This window comes from Carassius gibelio, chromosome B3 (assembly GCF_023724105.1).
Source record: "Carassius gibelio isolate Cgi1373 ecotype wild population from Czech Republic chromosome B3, carGib1.2-hapl.c, whole genome shotgun sequence".
In the NCBI taxonomy this organism is placed as follows: Eukaryota; Metazoa; Chordata; class Actinopteri; order Cypriniformes; family Cyprinidae; genus Carassius; species Carassius gibelio.
In genome coordinates this window covers 8,624,313-8,643,478 of record NC_068398.1, presented here as the reverse complement: position 1 = coordinate 8,643,478, position 19,166 = coordinate 8,624,313, and the positions used below count along the sequence as shown (strand labels likewise).

The window sequence follows — 19,166 nt, the reverse complement described above, 5'->3', positions numbered from 1 at the left end:
ACAGTCACATTCTGCAGAATTCTGAACTTCCGAGTTCCCAAACTGCTGCAAACCTAAAATGCCATTGAATGTTATAATGTTAATATGGAATAACCAAAGTTAACTGATATCAAGAAAGTAAATAGTTTTTATAAAAATATGTGTTTTATCATTTGTATTATTTCAGATGAATGGCTCACATCAGAAAGGAAATGCAGTCTGAAGAATTCAGAATTTCAGGGTCACTGGTCTTTTGCTTTTGGCCTTGTTCCTTCCCCCTACAGGGCCGTAAAAGACATGAAGGATGACGAGGGTCAGTGCATTTAAAAAACAGCTGCTGATTCTACGAAATGATAAAATTAATGTAAAATGATTTGACTTTCAATTTTGGCCAATAACCAAGTTAAACTTTGGATAATTTAAGAACCCAATTCTCATGCTTGGATTAAAGTACGTAGGACCAGGTCTTTGAAGTTTGTTGGCTAAAAATGGCTGGTCTGAAGATCTGCGCAGTATTTTATTGCCATGCATTTCATGTTGAGTTGTTTTTATTCCCTTTTTTCTGCAGCATAACTGGAATTTTGTATATCGATATCAATGTTTTCCTACGCTACGGTGAAGCCGCAGTTGTGTTTTTAATGCCCTGGTGCCACACCAGCATATGAAGAAAGCTTAAAAAGCTTTAAAAAGTTAAATGATATTTCAATATAGAAAACATAAATCATAAATATTGCCATATACTTGTCATATGCCATTCAAAATGAGAAATTTATAAGCATAATGCGTTCCAGGAAGTCCACACAGTGACTGGAACAACTCCTTAATTATGATTAACATGAAATAAGATATGGTTTAAAGGGATAATTCACCCAAAAATTCTACACATTTCCTCACCCTCAATTTCTTTTGTTGAATACAAAAGAGGATATTTTGAAGAATGTTGGGAACCCAGTAGTTGCTGTATGGTACCCATTGACTTCTGGAGTATTTATTTTCTTCCCCATTATGGAAATCACTGGCTACCATCAACTGTTTGGTTACCAACATTCTTTAAAAAAAAAAAAAAATGTTCTGTTCGACGGAAGAAAGAAACCCATGCTGGTTTGGAACAACATGAGAGTGAATATACTGTATAATGACACATTTTTGTGTAAACTGTCCCTTTAATATTTGCCTAATGAAAAGGCAAAGGCAGTTTTTAGTGACTTTGGATATTATTTATCTAATTTGAAATTTGTACAAATAGCATATCACTTTTATTTACACTGTGTGAAAATCCTCAATCACTTTGAACTTTGCTATTTGCTTTCTACTGTGTCTCCCACAGTATGTACCTAGTGATAACATCCTATATAGCCTATATATATATTTATGAAAAATACCATATCTTTAAATTTTTCACTGCAAATTTAAATGATGTTAAGGTGTAAAAAAGCTGGTACAAAAAGGTAAAAAGCAGTCATTGGTGTATGGCACAAATTCTAAGAGGTACACCTTATTTATCCCTATTAGTACCTTAAATGTATTAGTATCTACAGTCTGCTCAACATTTACAACTCCCTTGCTCAAATGTTTCAGTATCAGTAGCCTTCCCTTTAACACTGCTGTCTTGTTCTCCCTTCAACCTTGATAAGAAATGTGTGTGTGTGTGTGTGTGTGTGTGTGTGTGTGCGTGCGCGTGCGTGTGTGTGTGTGTGTGTGTGTGTGTGTGTGTGTGTGTGTGTGTGTGTGTGTGTGTGTGTGTGTGTGTGTGTGTGTGTGTGTGATCTCAGGGAAGGCTGGGAGAGGCAGTGTATATGTTGGACGTGATCCAAAGCACACATGTTAGCAGTCAGGGGCATCTGTTACCACCTCAATCTCCGGTGACCTTTTACATAAGAGCACAGCCTTCAGTGGGCCAGAGAGCTTTGAACAATATTGATCTTAGTTTAAATTAAAGCAAATCGACTGAATGGAAAAGCTGCTACTAAACTAATTAGATTTTTCATAAATGCATACAAAATTTGGATTTGTTTAGGGTTATTCTGAACAACTAACATTTGGGGAAATTAATATTATAAAAATCCTTTGGAAGTTACACAAATGAACATTAAACACACATTGCACGTCTCTTAGATCAGTGATTAATAAAGGTGAAGCATTGTTTCTTTGACGTAATTTAAAGTGAGTTGAGTCTTGGATGTCGTAATACAGTCCTAAGCTATTATAAATATTCAAATTGTCATTTAAAAACATATGTAATGTAAAATTTTGTGTGATTGTACTATGAGCTGCACCATACAAATAGTGTCTGTATTTAAATAAGTCTTCTTTAATATACAAACCTTCATGAAAATAATAATTTCAAAGAATAATGCTAGTGGAAAGCTTAGGTGCTTATAATTCTGAGTTTGTAATTTTAGCACAGTGGTGTCTTACACAGGTGTATATTTGCAGTGGTTTATATTTGTGATCCAAACAAGGAAAGTCAGACAACACAGTTGCGAATAAAGGGCGGAATGTGTTCTGGAATTCTAATCCAGTAATTGTTTTTTATAAGCCCCAGGATAAACAGCTTTTTTTACAGATAAAATGTTGTTTTGTTCAGGGCCCGTCCTGCACCTGCAGTCCATTTAACATTCCTGACTCTGTACTTCCATGCAGTGCCATAGGAATGGTTTGTGGCTTAAAGTTAAAGTTTACCTTAAAAAATAATTTCTGTCAATTTTCTCACCCTAAGACTATCCAATGCCTAAATTCCCAAAAATTATTGTATTTTTTTTAACCGTTTGTTTTTAGTGATTTGTAAAACCATTTCACTGTAAGAGGCTGAACCATCTGCAACAGTTGGCAGCTTGAGCAAACAGTCTAAATCCCAAATCACTGCACTGGAATGAATGTTAGAATACAGATTTTTTTACGTATAACCACAAGACTTCAAATTGTTTACTAACTTAGTTTGTGTGGAATTGCATGCATTTTCCAGTTCCTGTAAAGCCAGTAAACTGAACATGATCTGCTCAACAATAACAAAAGAGACTGATTACTTACCGTAAAGGAAAATCAAATTGTTGCAAAGGCAATGTTCTTCAGTTTTGTTAAAAAAAAATTTTTTATTTAACATAATATAATATTGTATTTTATTTTCATTTTCAAATAATTTAAAGGCAGGAACTTTTTTTTTCTCCATTTGTAACTTAGAGAAAATACATTTTGTCATACCCTAAGTCCAATAATTCAGTGGATAATGAAAAGGAGTGTTGTTTCTTTGACGTAATTTAATGTCTTGAATGTCGCGCAATACAGTCATAAGCAATTATGAATATTAAACCATCTAAAAAACTGATGTTTTACTGTAATATATATATATATATATATTCTTTGACATTATATATATATATATATATATATGTATATATATATATATATATATATATATATATATATATATATAATGTCAAAGAATAAACTGATAGCTGCTATTATAAAGCTTGAGTTGGTAATCTGGACACAGTGGTTTTATTTGACTATGAGAACAGAACAGTAGTATCAATATACAAGGTGAGGGTGAGTAAACAATGCAAAAAGGTTTTTTTTGTTGTTGTTGTTTGTTTGGTTTTTTTATGCTTTTTTGGTCTTTATTTATTTTGTGTTTGTCATTTTCTTTCATGTCTTTTTTTTTTATTTCCTTTTGAAGACCTACCACAGCTTCACTGAAGATACGATCTGATATTCTGAAGCATTGCCGGAGAATACATTTGAACTTTGAACACCATTTTCTGCTGAGCTCGTTGTGAAAATATATAAACATTGCCAAAATTAGAAGGCCTACAATTAAGATTGAAACAATTTGATCATCAGTCCATGAGTTTTTTTTTTTTTTTACAGTTATAATCCTTTTCATCTGTTAAAGCTGCAGTAGGGAACTTTTGACGCTCTAGCGGTTAATAAACTGAACTGCTTGCGTCTTGCGGAAGAACATTGTAGCCGGAGCTACTTCTCTCTGTTTATGTCTATGAAGAATCACAAAGGTACTGGGTTACTCCGCCGCGGTACTCCCGAAGCAATCTAAAATAGTCCGAATATAAACAATTATTATAGGTGCACCCTAGTGATTCAGGACAGGCTAAAAACACGGTTTGGAAAATGGATTCATGGTGTACTCGCTTATTATATACATTTTTCTACATTTTGAACACAAACAAAGTTACGGACCGGAGCGACGGAGTTTCTGCAAATGGCAATAGGACCACTGGGAGGAGCCAGAACAGCTTGATTTTTTTCACAGATTATCTGTCTCATATTCTACTGTCAGGACATAATGACAGGTTTAACAAATATGTAAAAAATATATTTTTACAAAAGTTACCTACTGCAGCTTTAAGCCTCTAAACCTGAACTCCTTTCTGTTTCTTCTTCGAACTGTTTTCCTTAGTGCCAAATATGCCGATACTACGGTGCCCGTAAAGTGACTTGTTCGGGTTACTTAGTTTTGTCGTGGCCACGAGATATTAATTTGTTGGAACATCATATTAACCCGTGGGAACGTCATATCATGTCGTGGCCTCGAGATGCTATGTTGAGGGAACGACATGTTTTTCTCGTGGCCACAACAAACCTGCGTGACCAGCAACCCGGGATTATCAGAGATGGATTCATTCATATTTTATCTTGAATTAAGAAATTATTATATTATTTATACATATAAAATGTATGCATTTACATTTAATGCATTTATGACATTTTATGTTAATGTCGAGCATTTACAGTACGCTAATATTTACAAAAGTATTCAGAATGTTAAGAGATCGAAATTGAAGCAAAAAAAAAAAAGAATACAAACAAAATAAATAAATATAACCAATAATAATAGGCTAATAATAATAATAGTGTACACATATTACTGGGGAAAGACTGACATTTAATGTACTTACAAGACTGTAGGATGGATAAAAAACGTTTTATATTTTATTATGCACTTTATGTAATATTTATTTATGATAAGCTTAATTTGAATGCTGACAATCGCATGTAATACAGCCTGGTAGCCAAAGCATATGGTTAATATAATAATTACTTAATTCAAGATAAAATATGAATTAATCCATCTCTGATAATCCCCAGCTGCTGGTCACGCAGGTTTGTTTACGCATTAAACTCGTGGCCACGAGAAAAACATGTCATTCCCTCAACATAAGAAGTTGTGGCCACGAGAAATGGATGTTGTTCCCTCAACATAGCATCTCGAGGCCACGACATGAGGATGTCATTACCTCGACAAAATGATCTCGTGGCCACAACATATTATCAAGTTCCCACGAGTTATTATTTCGTGGCCACAACAAAACTAAGTAAACCGAACAAGTCACTTTACAGGAACCGTACGATACAGTCACATTCTACAGAATTCTGAACTTCCGAGTTCCCAAACTGCTGCAAATGTAAAATGCCATTGTATGTTGTAACGTTAATATGGAATAACCAAAATTAACTGATGTCAATAAATAAATAATTCTTATAAAAAAAAATATGTGTCTTTCACAGGTGTATATTCTTGATCCAGACCAGGAAAGAGATCACAGTTGTGAATAAAGTGCGGAATGTGTTCTGGAATCCTGCAATTGTTTTTAATAAGTTCCAGGAAAAAAGAGCATTCACTGCTTTACAGATAAAATGTTGTTTTGGTTCTGCCATGCAGTTTGTACTATGTTTGGGTGCCAATATCACCAAGTTTGTTGGCTTAAAGCAAAGGTTTACCAAAAAATTTAAATTACTGTTAATTTACTCAGCACCAGGCAATCAAATATGTACAATAGCTGACTTCAGTAGAACAGTAAAGAAGATTTTTAGCTGAAAACGTCGTCCTTGGTTGCATAAAATGCAATTCAGCTGCTAGACTTTTTTTTTTTTTTTTTTATAAAAGAAGCATCACAAAATAAATACCTGTGACAATATATTGAGGTCTTATGAAGTGAAATGATTGGTCTGTGCAAGAAACTAAACATCATTCACAACATTATTACCTGTAATCCAGAACCTCAGAAAAACCCATATTTCCTTTCCTTGCTGTTTAATGTTTGACTCTCTTTTGCAGGCCTAACATTTGTATTGCCTTCTGAGGACAAAATATTCAAACACTTTAAGTGTGTTGCAATCCCGGACAAGATAAGACAGCTGGACATCTCTCTGAAAATAATACAAACCTTAAGCACTCATGATGACATGGGTAACATGCTGAGGTAATCAAAAACCAAATTAGCCTTGAATTAACAGAGGATGGTTTCGAAGATTTGCCACATAAATTAACCAATCATATTACAAAATATTTATGAAATATGACATGATATTACCTATTAGCTTTCCAATTTGGCCTAAGCTATTGTATCTTTTTTGCTGTAGGGATTCTCTATGATTGAAACAGTTTGTCACTTTTTAACTGTTGCCAGATATACACTTACATTTATTTAATGCTGAGTACACTACAAATGCATTTATATATTTATGCACTTAATACAAATTCCCTAAAACTGTACTTTTGTCATACAAATCTGGTATACTTAAAGGCTGCTAGATTATAACAACTTATTCTGTATTTAATGCACTATAATTGTGCGGAAGCACTGCTGAAGTCCAGCCAAAGATATACTGAAGTATATGTGATGATTGTGCTAAAGTGTGAACCATTGCAAGTGTGCAGGTACACTTTAAATATCTTGCATTTAAAGACAGATATTATTCAAAGGTCATACAGTCCTCATCAATCGTGACATTAACACATTTTAGTCTTAGGATTATATATGCTTTGTGCACAAGATACAAATACAAATAAAGTTTAATTATAATTTTCATATGAGTAAGCCTTGAGCGATATGTCATGTTATAAATTTGAACTATACTTTTAAATACATGTATTTTAAATATATTACTCTTATCTTAAGTCAGGTGCATGGGGGAATTCTTCCACAGTACTCTGATAAATTTGCATTAAATTTTGTCATGTATGCACAACATAGTTTGCATTTCCATTCCGTAATTCTATTGTATTGATCCACACTTCAACTGTTACTCGTGTCTCCATGTCCCAGAAGGGTTTTGGGGCAGACAGACTTGAGTCACAGAGAATGAAAAGCAGCTGCCAGTACTTTTCCATGGAAATTTGCTGTTTTTTCTTTTCTTGAGTGAAAGATTTGTTTATTAATTATGTATCAGCAGGTCACAGTGATGCCAAATCATCAGTGTAATTAGTGATATAAGTTACAGTATTCTGACTTTGATAGATAGTTCATCATTTGAGAAAGATTTCAGAAATCAAGGAAGAGTGCACTGTGCCAGAAATAAAGTCAGAAAGAGTCAATTGTGTAAGTCTCGCATTGGGAGGTTATTATGAGTAAGAATAGAGGATTTTTTGTGTCTTGATTAAGAGACTCCATCGAGACTGCGGATGAGGTTTATTAGCTGAAATTGAAGTATCATCTGTCAACCGCAATATGAGACTGTTTATTAATCTGTCAGTCTGAGAAAGGTTTTTCTGTATGAGAAGCGACCTGTTTGAATGTGTGCGAGTGAATCAGCATGTGTGTAAGGGAAACTAGAAACAATTCATTTACTTCTTCACGCTTTAATTATTACACACTCAAACATTTCATTAAGGCCTAAGGGTCTGGATGCCTTTTTGGGAAGCTGATTTCTCACTAAATGCCGTCGTGTTTTTCCAACTGATCCTGGACTGTGGATTTTGGAGTCAGAGGCATAGGCATTTTCTTGCTTCTTTATATGTTTTATGTGGTATGGCTTGTGGGATTACTACTAATACTAAATATTTGTCCTCACCAATATGACCTATAAAAAACATTCAGGTTCAGTGCAAGTTAAGCATGGCATGCTGTTGATTACAAAAGAAAATAAAGCAGTAGGCCCAAAGAGGCCATGGTTTACAGAAAATTTAAAACAGCTAAGGGGCGTTGATAGGCACGATGTGAAATGAACATGCGGACATGCTGACTCACTCGCACACATTCAAACAGGTCTCTTCTCATACAGAAAAAAACTCATATTGCGGTTGACACATGATACCTCAGTTTACAAAACGGTTATTCCATGTACGTAGTAAGGTTTCACACAATAAAACGGAGCAAATAAAGTGTAATGATATCAATAAAAACAGTATTCTTCCACCAAACAATGTAGTTCCTCAGAAACAGTTGTGGTTTCAATGAAGGGGTTGCCAAGCAACACACAGACGTAAACAAAGGTGTATGTTTGTAGTGTACTTGACAACAGCTTCGAACGCAGCTCAACCAATCAGAATCAAGAATAATAATCATATGATTGTAATATTTTTTTAAATAATAACAGAACAAAACAAGTTATTTTAGCAGTGTTTATATGATATTATATTATTTATTCATATTTTGAATTAGCCCTTATTTTAATATTTTCATTTTAATTGTAATTTAAGTTTTAGTAATGTTGCAATTTTTTGTTAGTTTTAGTAATTTAATCATTTTTTATATTTTTTATATATATATTTATGTATTTATTATGTTTTCCTATTTTTTGTGCATTTTATTTATTATGAGAGATACAAAAAAGTGTATTTAAAGAAAATATTTTCAATTCAATGTCAATCAGTTTCTCATTTATCTATCCCTGTCTAAATGTTTTGACAGCATCATTTATCACCCATATGTTAATGACTGATTTAACTTTACTTTTAAAAAATTGTTTCATTTTTTTTATTTCACAATTTTATTTGATTTCATTTATTCGTCTTTATTTCAGCATTATTTCCATTAAAACCTACATGGTTTAGTTAACAATAACACATGAGTCTAAGAGGCAAACCACTGCACTGGAATTCATGTTAGAATACAGATTTTGTAAGTAAAAGCACAAAACTTCAAACTGTTTACTAACTTAGTTTGCGCAGAATTACATGCAATTTTCAACTCTTGTAAAGGCAGTAAACTTCACATGATCTGCTCAACAATAACAAAAGAGACTGATTATTTACTGTAAAGGACAATCCAGCCACAAAATTACTGCTAACTCAGAAGCGGAAGATCTAAAACAGTTGTCCCAAAAGAATGATTTAGACTTGCACACTCATATATAAAAAATAAAAAACACTTTCCATGCAATGTTGCTTCAAAGCACATACTATTGCCCCACAGACTTCCATTTTAAATGCAATTGGTTTTTATAGCAGAGACATTCCTTCAAGATTGATACCACACTCAAATCCCCACATTAACAATTCAGCCGGCCTGTGACTGATCTAAGAGGCCAGTGAAACATTTAACAGGACATTAGAGTGAGAGTTATAGTGTCTAAACCACAGGCCCTCGCTGGAAGCTTCACGAGGCCGTAGCTCCTCTCAGACATCGCTTTATTAATCCTCACAGTCGTACATCTGCAGTTGTTTCTGGTAGCTGTCATCAGAGCATGACTTTATTTCAAGGATGGGCTGTTTATCAGGAGCTCTCGGTGTAGCAGAGCTGATTAACCTGCGAGTTTATCGTTCAGGGTGCTAAATGGGATTTGTGAGCTGTGTGTTCACACATACTGATGCCGTCTCAGTTTGTGATGGTCTGTTTGCTGATACTCAAGGGCATCTAGCACATAATGCATGCCAGTCACACATTATAAACTGAAGTGTCTGTATGTGGGGTGGCAAATGAGTTTGCACTGCCTCTGGTTGAATGATTTCTACATTTCACAAACCGAACAGAGACATGAAGAGTGGAATTGTTTCACAAGTGCAGTACTTTCTTTAGTACATGTTGCACTTGTTTCAACTTAATAAAGCATATCTGCATTTGACTGATGTGGCCTGTAAAATAAGCCACGCTGTGTTTTTGGATCTTAAATGAAGTGTCTTAATCCTATGTCATCTAAAAGAGACTGCAAATAGCATAGAGAACTATCTTGATAGTTTGTAAATTAACCTAAGCGCATTTACTTTCATTACACGGTCAACTCTCTCATGTTTTCCTTTTTACGTCAGAGTTTTTCCACCATGACTCTTGCTTTATTCTGTTTTTGTTCCAAACATGCGATTTCCGTTTGAGTTTATTAATTGCACACATCAAAATGTAGTTCTTTATAAGGAAATGACTCTTAATCGCATCCCCATTGCACCCCTCAGCCAGGCTTAGAAAGCTCAATTGCTTCCACTCAACAGTCATGCAACATTAGCAAAGATATTTCATTTATCCTACTAATCGCCGACCCATACTGAATCGTACTGTGGCATATTCCGACTCTGTATTCTGAGTATAACAGCACCAAAGAAGCACGGACTAGCCTGCATAAAACATTCAGTGTGTGTTTTTAATTCCAGTCGGTTGTGCTGTTTATTTCCCGGACAGGTCCGGCCAGTGTCACTGCACACACAACCTTTGTTTGACACTAAACGGTCCCAATTCTCAAATGTTTACCTTGGTTCCACAGAGCGAAAACTTTCTCTTGTGAAATACCAGTGTGTGGAATATGCTGTGACGGAGTGAGGTCATTGTCTGCATTTGTAATAGTTTTATGAAGCCATTTCCCGCTCATTTGTTGTAGTTGTTTTTGTGTGTGAATCTCTCTAATCATGCATCAGTTTTACATGCGTCAGATCACATTTGTATTCTAAACTCTGTTCCAGTTACATTTACATGCTCATTGTCCCACAGAGGCTATATTTTCAGTCGAATATCCCACAAGAGGAAATACGGATTGCCAAGCTCAAATGTTCAAACTCTTTTTATTCCCTGAGCAGATTGCTCTAGGCCAGGTTTCCATCTCCTTTCATGATGCTTATAAATCTAACAGTCTGTTTAACTTAAGTCAGACAAATTCCCGTGGAGAAAATGGGTGGAGGTTTTCTTTCACCTTCAAGTGTATCAGTTCAGATTATCATCTGTTTTGGGGTAAACTTTTAAGGTTTGTTTGTTTGTTTGTTTTTGTTTTTGTCTAATCAAGAGGGAGAATGTGTCAGGAAAACACGCTGGTAAAACTCATGCTGGTATAACCTAGCAATCCTGACCAAATATTTAACATGTCAAATCAACCTGCATGTCATTTTTCAGTGCAGTTTGTGTGTATGTATATATATATATATATATATATATATATATATATATATATATATATATATATATATATATATATATATATATACTTTTACATTTACAAATATACATTTAATTTTTTTTTTTTTTTCAGTATTTATTCATTTATTTATTTTTGCCTAAACAGAGCACCAGTGTGTAACAGGTGGGTGTTAACAGGGTGGACATTTAAGTTAATAAAGGCCATTACTAGCTAAGAAAAAGACAACAACATTCTAGCTGAAGATTAACATTAATGCAACAAAAATTATTCCTTTAAAATGTAATACACAGATACTTATATATACAGTATTGAGCAAAAGTCATATTCTCAGCAGCTAAAAAAAAAGTTTTTTGGTCATTTATTTGTATATTTTGCTGTAGTGAGTCAGTAGGAAATATCTGTTTACTTTCCCAAACGTTTATTTTGCCATTAATTGTAATACTCCAGTGAGATTGTTGCCAGCGCTCCACACAGAGATCTGATCTCAGCATCATCATCCAGTCTGGAATAACATGAAGAAACAAAACAAACTGAGTCAGACTCAATCCAGAAGAACTGTGCCAACATCTCCAAGATGCTTCAAGAGATCTACCTGCAAATCGTCAGCACTGTTAAAAGGTTTAGCCACTTGTGTAAAAATGCTGTGAAATGGGAATGCTGTCAGAAATCATGTAATAAATCGTTTTTCTTTATCAAATCAACTTCTATTAACTCAATGAAATCAACATTTTGTGTGAGCATCCTTTGCATTTAAAGCGGCTTTGCCCTCGGTGCACTTCTGCACAATTGTTCAGGTAGCTCTCTTGAAGCATCTTGGAGACGTTGCAACATTTCTTCTGGATTAAGTCTGTCTCAGCAAAAGGCAACTGACTTAAAATATTTTTTAGCTGGTGAAGATACTAGTGACCTAAGACATTACTGTACTGTATATAACAGGAAGGATGCATTGTGTTCTACTTTTTTTAACTAATACTTTGTTTTAAAGGGAATACTGGCAAGTGAAAGCATTTGCACCTTTTTTCTGAGAGTATAGGATGACTGTTTTCCCCTTTTGAATCCAAATCTAAAATGTTTTGTCAGCATCACTCTCGTTAGTATGTAAGCAATTGATTTAACTTTACATTTAAAACTTTGCTTCTGAATACTTTTGCAAATTTGTATCTAGTAGATGATAAAACATGTAAAAAGTTGCATACAGTTATCAGATTATCATAGAATCTTGGGCACTCAGATTGTCTTTAGAAAAAAATTCTAGTTTGTTTTTAAAATTCAATGTGTGTGTGCTTCCTTTTTAATATCTGAATATTTCCTGTCAGAAGACAAATGGATGAGTGAAGTTTCCCCCGTGGCGTATTTTGCAGGCCTAAAAGCCGATGACATCGTGATAGCTGGTCATTTATCTTCGCCAGACTCTCCTCACTAGAGACCAGTGAAATCATTAGTCACTGCACTACTTAGTCCATTTACAGCTTTTAGCGAAAAACGATACAAACCTGAAGATATGGCATATTGGTCAATGCCTTGGGCTGGAAGTCAGAGGAATGCCAGTTCGATCTCCACATGGAACGAGCTGTCAGCCGTCACCATTGTAAAAAACAACTCAACACATTTTGCTCCACTGGGATTCCCTCCAGGAATAAATGCTGTGGCACTTTGGGCTAAAGTGTCAGCTAAAAGTACCTTTCATGTGTGAAACATGTAATTGACCGTGCATGATTCTAGATTTGGGTTGCAAAGCACTTAATTCCAGCACATTCATCCTATTCATCCATTTTCATTTCCTATGCACTTTGGATAAAGTTGAATCTCAGATAGATCTCATAGATTTTATGACCTGAGGAAAGTGCTTGGGTGACGGCCTGCAATTTTGTGGTACATTATGAAGATGTGGTGTAGTCAATCAACACAACCAAATCCTCAGCAAATGCCTGATGTCAGCAAACTGTAGGAAGATGTTTAGAAATGTGAGTCAAAGTAAAAAGATGTATTGCTCAAAAGTTTAAGTTGTTTAAAGTATAACTTTGTATCTGATTTTTTTTTTTTTCTGAAATTCTGTTCGGGAATAAAACTGAACGAGTCAGTTGCTATAATGTGAAATATTTTTGGAAATTGTGGAAGAGATGTTTTCTCAAAATAAATAAATAAATAAATAAATAAAAATACATCTGAGAACATCTGAGAATATTCCTGTGTACTCACAATGTAAAAATATCCAGAAAATAAAATACAATGTTTTGTTTTAATATGAAGGAATTTCCTGTATTGATTATTGTCATAATTTTATGTATTTTGAATTTTGCACTTATTATGCTGTGTTTTATGAAGCGTTGGGCAAAGTTAAGTTAAATTGCACTACAATATTGCATTATTCCACAAAAGTTATGGAAAATGGACAGTAATACATTACTTTTTAAATCTGGGCTGGGCTTGTTTGTTTGTTTGTTTGTTTGTTTGTTTGTTTGTTTGTTTGTTTTTAAGTTTTATTTTTAGCTGTCAGTCAAAAAATGGGAAAACAAAGAACCTGGTTTTACTTATTTGAAAAAGTAACTATTATAGGGTAACTATTTAAAATATTTTCTTGTAAAAGTAATGCATTACTTTACTAGTTGAAGTAAAAAGTAATCTGATTATGTAGCTTGCATTACCCTCAACATTGGTTAATGGAAGTTTTCTGAAAATGTATTGATTAATTGAATTTATTTATTTGTTTAAATTCTATTCTGAGAATACATGAAGTGATGAAATACATAGGTACTTTGATCAAATTGAATTGCTAAATACAAATATGTTTTTTTCTTTGCTGTTTAAGGACTCTTTTGTGGCCTTCTCTTTCTCCTGGAGGCTACAAGAGAACATTAGACCTATATTCTTATCTAAACCTTGTCTTTATGCATTACTCAGTCCTGAAAGCCTCCGGCAATGGTGGGAAATCAAATTCTGGTGCATGTTCCATTATCACAGTCCAAGGTGTTCCTGCAATCCTTTCCATGAGACCACAATTGCCTATGGTGAAAAAAACACAAGATTGCCTGATGTGCGCCAGATGACTGTTGAAAAAATAAGTGTTGAGCTGACAGTAAAAAATATGACCAGATGAACATTTTTTGCAAGCATTTTAAATTTTGAAACAATCTTTCTGGGTCACGTTCTTCATAGTTGTATGTCCAGCAGACACAAGTCTCATGGAAGCAACACTGTAAAGTAATGGCAAAGCTAATGAATGTGGAAAAACACACACAATTTAAGGATGCTGTATGTTCATTTCTTTCATTTGATGTAAGACGTTTCATGTTTTGTCGATTTACTTTATGCCTATATGCTATATCGGAGTGTCTGTTTACACTAAGTGCAAATAGCCGTATTGTTGGCATAGGCTATTTACACTAAGTGGAAATTTATACAAAGTGCAAATAGCCCATCTTGTTGGATGTCAAATGGAAAAAGTTTTTTAACATCAGTTTGATTTGCATTTTTGACCTGTTTTTGACTCCAATGTTTGATGTTTTTTAAAGGGGGGGTGAAATGCTATTTCATGCATACTGAGTTTTTTACACTGTTAAAGAGTTGGATTCCCATGCTAAACATGAACAAAGTTTCAAAAATTAAGTTGTACGTTTGAAGGAGTATTTTTGTTCCAAAAAAACCTCTTCCGGTTTGTCACAAGTTTCGGAAAGTTTTTTTCGAGTATGGCTCTGTGTGACGTTAGATGGAGTGGAATTTCCTTATATGAGAGCGTCGCGAAAAGTCACAAAAGAAGTGTGTTTTTGGTTGCCAGGGCAAGACAACCCTGCACAGATTACCAAAAAAAAAAAAACAGCATTAAGGGACCAGTGGATGGAGTTTATTTTTACAGAGCATCAATGGAGTTGTGCAAGTGTTTTTGTTTGTTCCCTGCATTTCGGTTTGCACATCGTTTATTTCTTAAGGATAATGCAGTCCCAACTAAAAAGGGTCACGATCGTGTGTTGGAACCACATGCGGTGAGTAAAACTGCTTCAAATATCTCTGTGTTGTTAACTTAGCTATCGGCGTGTAAGCACATCAAGTAAACAACATGCGATGTTGTCATCAAACTGCACTTTCCACATGTACAGCTTAAAAAAAAAACGAAAAAAAAAGACGACATAAAGTGGAACTTAGTCATTTTCCAAAACCGCTGAGCAAATATATACAGTTTCAGTACATACCACATAGCATACCGCCTTTGCTGATGCTGCTCTTGTTAAATTTCAGCCTCTGGATCTGTGTCACAGCTTCCAAACGCGCTCAACGCAAAAGCCTACTGGCGCTCGTGATTCTTTAGCTCCGCCCACACGTCACGCCTCTAGGCGCTCGTGTTTTTCCGGGAAAAATCGGTACAGACTATCTTTCTCTTATAAATACTTTTTGGAGTTATGAAGGATGCAGTACTACTCTATAGGTACTCAAGATTAACAGGATATTGAGTGAAAACGAGCATTTCACCCCCCCTTTAAGTCTCGTTCAGACTGTCACCCCAAATCTGATTTTGTGCATATCCGGTTGGAATCTGAATAACTGACTGTCCACACAGTGTATTGTAACTGTTCATATCCGATATGTGTGTTCATAATCGCTCTTTCATTTTAGGGATGGTGCATTGGTTTCTATGGCAATGCAGTTGTGTTGTTATGCCAACACTAAAAACAACAATAACCACAATACAGATGTTGTCTTACGACATGACGTAATATAACATGTTGCCATTGTGGTGTCTTATGAGGTAATGGCAGTCAAAACTTTTTTTTTTAATTCTATGCGGATTATATTTAGCCAAGAAAGTGTGCAAATGGGATCTTCTTTTATAATCACTAAAAAGTTATCACTTACTTTAGTTCATCTTGATCTTACAAAGTTCCTTTATGATCAATGAACCTCTTATTCTCACATCATGTTACAGAGAGAGGATTCTCAAGCATTCAGGGGAAAAACTCCTTTAGAAGAAAAGATCATTTAGAAGAGAGTGAATGCAGTGCTCAGTGCTACGAAAACATGTTTGTGATGAATCCTGACGCAAATGCACTCATTGGCCTTTACTAAATCTGTCTTTATCATTATCTTATTATTACAGTTTTAACTGAGGGTGCCTTTGACTGTGTGAAAAAAAAAATGATGTGTTGCATGAGAGTTTAAAAAAAAACACTGTGTGTTGCGTGAGATGGCAGCCTTTAAATAGCAGAAAATACAGATTATTTTTACATAGAGTAAATAGAGTCCATCACTATTTGCATATAGTGTAAATGCCATCTTATTCCTATTTGCACTGATAGTGTAAATAGCCTCTATCGCTATAGCCTACTTAGTGCAAAAAGCCACTGCCTACAGGGATGTAGTCATCATTTCAGAAGTGAGAGGGACAGAAATATAAAATGTCTAAATACCCTTTCTTTATTTTTTTGTCTAATTAACAAGTTTTATTTAATCACTTACTTTTAATCAAATACACTACTGGACAATTAGACCTACCAGTAATTTGTCTGTAATATTTTTCCAATATTCCCTAATGATTTGTTCATATACTTTCAACTGTAATCACAGCAAAAGGCAGAAAAAATATATTAGCTTCTATAGGCTGGTGTAATGAATGCTATAGTTAGCACTGTATTTGCCATGTAACGATAACACAAAATCCAGGTGCAAGTGAGGTCAGTTTATTTTTCCCCAACAGCAAACAAGCGAGATGTGTAGAGGCTGAACATGAGCAGGTGAGAAGGTCTCTGCCACACAGAGAGTGAGAGGCACTGACCCGATCTAACTCAGACGGTGAACCACACCGGGCCATTCTTTACTGATCCAGGGCAGAGAGCAATTCAGGCCTCTGCGGTCGGACTGGAGAGAAGACAGGCAAGAACAAACTCAAACAACGACCTGAGAACATGCAGTGCCAAACAGGAGACAGATAAAGACAGGACAGAACAAGCGGCAGGTGCAGCTGAGCTGATTAGCTTGTCATCTCCACAGCTGCCGGAGTAACACTGAATGAGCAATCAGACAGGTAACAAGAGACAGACATGCAGAAGCGAACACACAGTTATTATTCAGATGCTTTGTTTATTACCTAATGACTTGGAAAAATGCACATAAACCACATACTGTCACAATCATGCATGTATTGTATTCATGTTTTTTATTCAGTTTATATTATATATGATATTTATTCAGGTTATAGAGAGAGAGAGAGAGAGAGAGAGGTATTCAACATTGATATTATCTGATTATTTCTTCCTCAGAGTGTTTAAAGGAGATGGCGCAAGACCAACCAACTCTTTCAATTGTGATGGGCCTCTATTTGTTGTGCCTTTTGAAGTGCCAAATTAGGCTGGTTAGTAAAAAAGGTCAGTACCAGGAGGGAGTAACGTGAAAAGGTATTTTGTTAGGTTCACTTGATTGCTCTCTTCCAGTTATGGCCAGCTGCTGTACTCTTCAAAAATGTTAGATTTTTTTTTAACTTTATCTGAGCAAGAGGTTTTGTATAGCCTACATCCCTTGGTACTTTTTAAATCTGTTGAGAATTGTCCTTTTATGGTCATGAAATACATTTTATAAAAAGGTCCTCAGACATACTCTTTCTTCCATGTCGTTGGAACCAGTGGGCTGGATGCCTGACAATATTCTTAAGACAGTCACACAAGTTATAAGATATGTCAAAAGATAAATGATAAGACGTTGTAAGAATGTTCTAAGTTGACTCACTTGGTGTTTGGATGGCAGTTTTTGCTGAAGATTAACTGAAGGACAATTAATCTGAAACAACGCAATAAATTCATAAATGTCTTTCCTTCAGGGTTTTAAGACAAGTTGGTGTAAGTTATTACACTGTAAAAAAAAAAATATATATATATATATATATATATATATATATATATACATCTTTTTAAATTTAGCAAATAAAACATTATAAATTAAACTTTAAATGTATGTTTTTCAAGAAAATGCTATTTTAGTCTTGAAACTTAAAAAAAAAAAGTATTATTATTACGTTATTAAAGCATTTTAACTGATCAGTGCCAAACTTGTAAGATTAGTTCATAATTTCACGGTTTATAATGGATGGATTCCCTTAATTTTGCTTCAAAATTTGGGAGAGCCAGGACATTTTTTATTATAACTTCAATTGTATTCGTCTGGAAGAAAAATATGCAAGCTGCTTAGGGACCCCGAAACACCAGGAGGCCCCTTTGCACTCAAAGATGATTTAATTTTAGTTTCGTTTTTGAATTTGGCCAGTGGAAACACGAATGATAATTTCCTTTAATGCGATTAGCTGTCGCCCTTTCTACACTGTAAAAAAAATAATAATAATAAATAAATAAATAAATAAAATTTTTTGGCTTGGCAGCCATTGCTGCTAGTCATTTACCCTTTTTTTATACGGGACTTTTTTTTTTTACAGTGTCAAATCTTTATTTTACTGATTTTTTTTCTTGTTTAAATTATGATAATTTACTTTAATTTTATGGTTTGTTTCATTAAAAAAAACATTACGGGACTATTTTTTACAGTGTAAATATCAGGGAAATCATGTAATGTGAATGTGTGTGGGGTGGGGTGGGGGGGGTATGCTGTTAAAATCTGCTTTGGATATTTGACTTCTGTCACCTTGAATGAGGCCAGAAATCCTATGACGTTAAACTTAAGATGTAAATTATAATGAGCAATTGAAATGCTGCTTATTGATTGCACATTTGACACTACATATTTTCTGCTGACAGGTCTATGGCGCCCTGTCCATTCACTTACCAAGCTTAATGCGTCTCAAAACCTTGTGTGCTAACTGTAGATAGGCTACCATCATTTCCGGGCGTCCTAGGCGTGTGCAGATTTCTCCAAAATATCATGTATGTTGTGATACCCATAATGTCCATAACTACTACAACGCGTGAATGATAAAAAAATAAGTGATGCGCTATACCTAAAAAGAATAACTGGGAATCATATATTAGTAAGCACATAGGCTACTGTACGCACTCATGATGCTTAAACTGTTACACGCGTTCTTGACGCCCCAAAACAGTAGGCGCATTCAGACGCGCTCACTTTGCTGAGACGCAGTGACGCGTCAGTATTTACAGCTCAGAAGCAGAGGCTGCGAG

General features: G+C 34.8%; 1 protein-coding gene across 1 annotated transcript in view; it reads right to left on the bottom strand.

The window, feature by feature from the left end:
* LOC127952830 (N-acetylglucosamine-6-phosphate deacetylase) overlaps nt 1-10,656 on the bottom strand; it is a 154,202-nt gene extending 143,546 nt beyond the window's left edge. The window contains exon 1 of the mRNA XM_052551667.1: nt 10,652-10,656. The gene's annotated coding sequence lies outside the window, so the exon portion shown is untranslated. The remainder of the gene's footprint in view (nt 1-10,651) is intronic.
* Between the last annotated feature and the right edge of the window lie 8,510 nt (nt 10,657-19,166).